We start from the raw sequence: 6,442 nt of genomic DNA, 5'->3' as shown, positions 1-6,442 counted from the left end.
GTTACAGTATTCCCCAAATTAAAGGCCACAAAGAAAAACAGCAAATATATAACCTCCCCACCCCCCGACTTGCCACCGTGGTAATCATGACAAAAAAGTTCCCTTTCACATTTAGGAAATCAGATTGCTGTAGTGCCTGTCGAATTGGGGAACTGGTTGGATTGTTGATTTGTGAGCAGAGTACGGAGTGAAAATAATGTCCAAAAATCCTCCAAGGGAAGACAGGACCATGGTCTCTCTATGGAGGAACATGTGGCCTCTGGGGATGGTGAAGAAACAGGTGCAAATATGGCATCTGCTAAGCACAGCTCCCAAACCCTATTCGTTTCTCCACACAATCAGCTGACCTGACGACAGTGGAACAGGAAAGCAAGTGCGTAGCTCAGGACCACCAGACAACCCTCAAGCCTGGCAGGACTGGGGAGTAGATGGAACACACAAGCGGGTGTTCTGCCCTCCCCCTGCCATACTCCCCAAACCTAAGCTATTGCAGCAACAGAAGAAAATTGGCATATTTTAGTGGTTAAAACCAAGGAAGGGGGAATCCTCTTGCAGCATGGTGGTCTGGTGGGTGGACAAACAGGAAATGCACAACAGCTTTGTCAGCTTTGGGGCACACGGGTTCTCCAGAAACCCTCACTGGGAAACAGGAGTGTGAGTGGCTTTTCCTGCGGGCAAGGTTCCAGGAACTCCCGGGAGAAAAGGAGCTCCGGCAAAATCTGAGACTTCAGCCACTAAAAGGAACAGGCTGAACCGCCTCCGCTAAATGAACGTCCTCAAAGAAACAGTGTATTGCTAACGTGAGGTAGGAATAAGTAAAACGGTGAAGTGTTGAGTATGAACAATAAAGATTCAAGAGTTCAGATGAGCCGGTGGCTGATGAGCTGGGAGATAACTGTGTGGCAAAGAGTGTTTGCAGAAGGCCTCAGCGAGAATAAAGAAAATGTGCGGGGAAAGGGGTACAAGTGAGGTTTCTGCAAGATAACAGGAATCTCCGAAGTGGGGGAGACTGCAGCAGTGAAGAGGAGGAACTACTTGAGGGGGATACTTAATTTCATATATTTGGAAAAAACCAAGATGACCTCAAAAGACCATCCAGTGCTCCAAAAGGAAAGATATGGAAATAGCCATACCTCGTCAAAGTGAAATGTAAGGATACTCAAGATAAAATTTTGCAAGTTTCTATAGTCACTCAAAAGAATAATTTCTCATCTTCCATTGTTGGCCATTGTGAAGTAACAGGAACCAGATTTACGCTTCTGACTAAACTGAAAACTTGGACAAAATAAGGTCATGGCTTTGGGACAGTGGGCACAGGACAGTGATCTCCCTGGGTGCCCAGCGTGCCGCTTGGACAGACCTTCTGGACCACAGTGCGGGAAAGGGCACCCCAAGTCGCTGGGCGGTCTTCAAGAGTGGAACAGAGCAGGGGCACCTGGGTGGCTCAGTTGGTTGGGCGACTGCCTTCGGCTCAGGTCGTGATCCTGGAGTTTCTGGATCGAGTCCCGCATCGGGCTTCCTGCTCGGCAGGGAGTCTGCTTCTTCCTCTGACCCTCTTCCCTCTCGTGCTCTCATTCTCTCTCAAATAAATAAATAAAATCTTTAAAAAAAAAAAAAGTGGAACAGAGCAGAGCCCCCAAACACCAGGGGTCTCTAGGGCCTTGCTCTTCAAGTAGAGACGTGGCTCTGGCCTGGGGCGTGGCCTGCTGTGGTCGAGGCGTGGTCAGGGGGCAGAGGCTTGTCTTGACTCTAGGGGTGTGGCTAAAGGATGTGGGCGTGGTCATACCGGGGGAGTGGCCCTAGTAGGACGGTCGGTTGGTGCGTAACAATGGGGGGGTGTGGCTGTCCTGGGCGCGTGATCTTTATGTGAGAGTTGGGTGTAACAATGAGTGGGGCGTGGTGATGCCCTGGGGGCGTGGTCAGGAGTGGGGCGTGGCTCCGGCTGCAGAAGGCGTCCGAAGCTCCAGGAACAGCTCGGGCGAAAACCGTGTGGATCTAATAGCCCTAGGGGAGCGGAAGGCCAGTGACCGGGCTGTGGGCGGACACGAGGGCAGTGAGAAGACAGGCAGGACTGCGGGCAGGTGAGCAGTGATTGAGGCTTGGGCTTGAGGGCCGGGCTTCGGGGGCAGTGGGCCTAGCACCCGGAAGGGGGAGGGGACAGAAGGGGGCGGAGAGGGGGTTGGCGGAGTGGGAGGCGGAGCCTGGACGGAGGGCAGGGCCTCTGACCACCCGGTCCTCGCCGCCTTGCCCCAGCCCTACGTGCCCGGCCATGTGGCGCCCGTTGGTCCTGCTGCTGCTGCTGCTCCCCGTCGTCCCCATTCCCAGCGCCACTGCCGTTCCCATCCCGGATGCCAGAAGCCAGGACAGCCTGCAGAGCCTTCTCCAAGGTTCCAACCGTCTCTCGTTGGGGTTTGGGGCGAGGAAGAAGACAGAGAAGAGGGGCGGAGCAGACAGCAAGAGAAGTCAGAGGGACACAGAGAAAGGGAGAGACAGAGATAAAGGGAGGGAGCCTGAGGGAATCAGATACAACACGGCAGACGAAGGTCTGGCATAAGGAGAATGTGGGACGGAATAGACAAGGGACCGAGATTTAAAAAAAACAGGGAACAAAATGGGGATGGGGGTGGACTGGTTTGACCCTCCCGGTCAAAGGGTGGACAGGGAAGGGGGCGGAGGGACAAGGGGCTTAGGCTGGAGCGGACTTGCTATGGGACACGGACAGCTTCCCCTCTGCCCCATGGACTTAAGTGCCTCCCCAGGAACTGCCACCACACAGAGGAGCAGGGATCCTGGCTGGGGAGCAGCCCCCTTTCCAGCTAGCACCAGAGAGCCCCTTCGGGAGTCCAACCTGTTCTCCTTCACCAGGTACTCCAGCTGGAAGAGAAAGAGGGCCGTGGGCGATCACAAATCAAGTTCCTCACTCTGGCTGTTCTCCAGGGTTATGAGCCCCAAAGCCCCAGAGGCTGGCCTGCGGCTCTGTGAGCAGCCTCCACGGCTACAGGCCGTCTGCCCCAGGCTTCTTAAAGGGGGCCTGCCCCGAAGGGAGACCTGGGGCCTCTCTCAGTTCAAACAGCCCACCCCCACAACCCACTTGAGGCTCAGCAGCAGCTGTCGGGGCTGGGGGTGGGCACCAGAGCACTGGCAGGGGACGGACATGTACCTTACCAGACCCCATCCCCAGCTCCATTTAGAAATAAAGTCCTTTCTTACAGTCAGCTGTGCTGTTTCCTTTCAGGGCCGGTCCCCAATGCTTGGCCAACTAAAAATACTTTCTTCTACTTAATTTACAAGCTCCTGTAGCAGCAGGATGATGCATGATGCTTACCAGAGAGTGTGGCTCGAATTTAGTTCTCAAAAATACTTTGTCAACAAGAATAGACACAGTTGAGTCCCCTGTGTGCTGTCTGGAGGGACCCCTTCCCTGACACTCCAGCCCCAAAATCCCACTTCAGTGTTGCCTAAAGGGGTGATCACATTGGACTGTTGAAAAATACTGGAGTCCTATTGTCCTAAAGCTGAAATTGAAGGTAACAACACACGTTGATGGGTTGGTGAAAAGAAATGGATCATTCAAAGTGGGGGACCTCTACCTCTGTTCAGAGGTGAAGAAGCACTATTTGTTCAGTTAAGTTTTGAGCTTAAAGGGATGACATATTCCTCTTTGGTTCTGTGTTCTGGTGGCTGTGGGTGTGTCTGGGCCCTATGGCAGCATGGGCACGGCCAGCTGTACTCCAGCCTGTGAGGATCCTGGCTGTTGTCTGGATAGGTCCCTGCTTGATCCGAGTCAGGTGGATGTGGGGGCACCAAGAAAGGGGGCAGGGGGCCGAGCTTGAGGCCAGAAAGGTCAGGACCGTGCTGATACAGTGGGCCTGGTCTAAGGCCAGATGGGTGGGCCAGATGGCAATTATAAACTGGGCTCAAGGGCGCCTGGGTGGCTCAGTCGGTTAAGGATTTGACTTTCCGTCTCAGCTCAGGTCTTGATCTCAGGGTCGTGAATTCAAGCCCCACGTTGGGCTCCACACTGGACATGGAGCCTATTTAAAAAAAAAAAAAAGACGAAACAAAAAACTGGGCTGAGGCAGGGCTCAGGGTGCAAAGCCGGTGGAAGAGCAACTACACCAGGGACCCAAGTGAGCACACCTGATGGAGATATCAGCCAGCAAGAAATGGCACCCTACTAGTGCAGGGGGAGCCTGCAGGATGGTTGCCGTGCCCTGTTTTCAAGCCACAGTGTGTGACTCAGGTTGCTCTTAGGCTTGTGTCTGGGACCCCCGGCCGATGGAACCATCCAATCAAATGGCAGCTTCTTCTGCTAACAAATTCCTATCCAGTGTCAGCAGGACCTGATATTGGGACCCTCTATATCCTTGGGGCCTGTGCCTCAAATCTCCAGACAGGTGCATCCAGCTGCTGGTTCAATCTGTGAACTAGGGTTTTGCTCATACTCTTCCACTGCCTGGAATGCCATCTCTGTTCTCCTCCCCTCATCCACTAGGATGGAAAAGCGTGAGACATCATCACAGAGCCCATAGAAGATATTATGAACATTCTATGCCAGTAAATTTGAAAATCTGGATAAAACAGACAACTTTTTAGAAAACACAACTTACTGAAACTGACACAAGAAATGGAATCTACAGTTTAAAATCTTCCCATCAAAAAGTCTACAGACTCTGCTCACCTCAGTAGCAAATCCTTCTTAACACTTTAGAAAAATATTAATGGCAATCTTTTTATTTTTCCCAACTTTTTTTTAAAAGATTTTATTTATTTATTTGAGAGAAACAGCATGAGAGGGGAGAGGGTCAGAGAGAGAAGCAGGCTCCCCACTGAGGTGGGAGCCTGATGTGGGACTCGATCCCAGGACTCCAGGATCATGACCTGAGCCGAAGGCAGTCGCTTAACCAACTGAGCCATCCAGGTGCCCCTATTAATGGCAATCTTATATAAATGCTCCAGAGAATAGAAAATGTGTGTTAGGAAACCAGAATAGCCTTGTTGCAAAACCTGAAAAGTAAATTTTGAGAAAGGAACAATTTCAGTTCAGTATCTCTCAAAAACACAAGTGCAAAGATCCTAAGGTATTAGAATGAATCACCGTCCTAAGACAAGTGTGGGAATGGTGACTTAATTAGGTAGAAGAGCTCAGCCATGAGTTTCTGGCCAAGAGCTGTGTGCGCTTGCGCGTGTGTGCACGCTTTCAAGAGGAGGGGGAAGCAGGGGTCTCCATTTCCCCAGCTGTAAAATGAGAACAGCAGTAGCACCTCCCACAAAAGGGGACTCTATCCTCTTAGGCTGCCACTTTTGGTCAGGAGTGTGGAGCTTGGGCCTGTGAAAAGGTGTTCGAAACAACTCTTTGTCATCTATGGCTTGGCATCTATTGATCACAGGACCGAACTACCGGCTAATGTTTTTTACATCTCCTCTGTGGTCTGGCTCTCGAAGGCACACAGAGATCATGCTGCAAACCATCTGTTCACATACCTTGTCCAGTCAAAAACATCTCCTAGTTTCTCCCTACCACACTGGGAATGAAGGCTTGGTCCCACTTCCTCTCTCCCTCTCGCCCCTGTTCCTGCACGTATTGAGGCTTCGTGTGGTCAGCTCTGCTTGGCACGATGTGCCTCTGTTTTGGGGGAGCTCCCCACCCTCATCCTTTCAGCAAATGCCCTCCTGCCCTCGCCTGGGAGGATGGTGCTCCCTCTCTAATCCGATGGAATCTCTCCAACACGAGGGGTTCCACCAGGAAAACATGAAATTTTTTGAAATTCCAATTTATAGGGACAAGTGCCAAATTTCCTTTCCAGAAAGTTACACTCTCCCACCAACTATGTGTGAGAAAGCCTGTTTCCTCTCATCTTTGTCAGCTCTGGATTCAGAAACTTTAAACATTTTTTAGCCAATATTTTTGCAAAAGCAAAATATTGCACTTCAATTTTTTTTTCCATTTATTGAATCAAGAGTAAACCTGAGGGGACAGGCATAATGGAAGAATAAGGACCTCTGAAAATCTTCTGTTCCATAAAAGCAACAAAACATTGATGAAAACAATGGTCATAATCAACTTTTCCAGAACTCTGGAAATTGACCAAAGACTCACAACAATTTGGGGAGACTTTATTCAAGAAAAATGGGTGAATATAAGAACAGTGAACTTTGGGGTATTTAAATTTGCCCTATTTCCATCCCCCTCTCCCCAGCTCTGGGGTCTCCTTGAAAACTAGCAGCCTCTGAAACACAGCAGTGGTGAAAAGCATCAACCTAGCAGCCATTGAAGGGACCAAATGGGCTGAAGCTCCATCCCCAGGGCATTGTCAAGACTTAGCCTGTATGGCAGCTCCCCAGGAAAGCCTCATCTGTAGGAACTGTCTTTATTTTCCCTGATTACGAGCACACTGTGGGAGTGAAGACCTATCCCTGGAGCATTTGTCAAAACCAATTA

The sequence above is a fragment of the Halichoerus grypus genome, chromosome 6 (genome assembly GCF_964656455.1).
Source record: "Halichoerus grypus chromosome 6, mHalGry1.hap1.1, whole genome shotgun sequence".
Lineage (NCBI taxonomy): Eukaryota > Metazoa > Chordata > Mammalia > Carnivora > Phocidae > Halichoerus > Halichoerus grypus.
The sequence above is the reverse complement of the archived record's forward strand: the minus strand, read 5'-3'. Positions refer to the sequence as shown.